Consider the following 395-nt stretch of genomic DNA (forward strand, 5'->3'; position numbering starts at 1 on the left):
TTTTCTGTATTCTTGAGGGCGACGAGCTGTGAACTCAGCTGCGGGGGCTTAAAAAAAATTTATCTTTTTGGTTTTTCAGAGCCCCGAAAGGGGAAAAAAACAAATAAAATAAATAAAATAAATAAAATAAATAAAATAAATAAAATAAATAAAATAAATAAAATACTTTATCGAGGTGTATAAGTTGCAATACTCAGGTGTATATACACCTCAGCGCTCCGGGTGTACATACACCTGAAAAAAGAAACAGCAGCAGAACCAGCTAATATAAACAAAAAGAGAAATAAATAGAAAAAAAAGAAATCATAGAGTTAATGCAGTATATAACAAACTAAAGAGCAGTAAAAATTTAAAAATATTTAAACAATTTCTCTTTTTTTTTTTTTTTTTTTTTT

This window comes from Eimeria mitis, genomic scaffold (assembly GCF_000499745.2).
Source record: "Eimeria mitis Houghton genomic scaffold, Emh_scaff325, whole genome shotgun sequence".
In the NCBI taxonomy this organism is placed as follows: Eukaryota; Apicomplexa; class Conoidasida; order Eucoccidiorida; family Eimeriidae; genus Eimeria; species Eimeria mitis.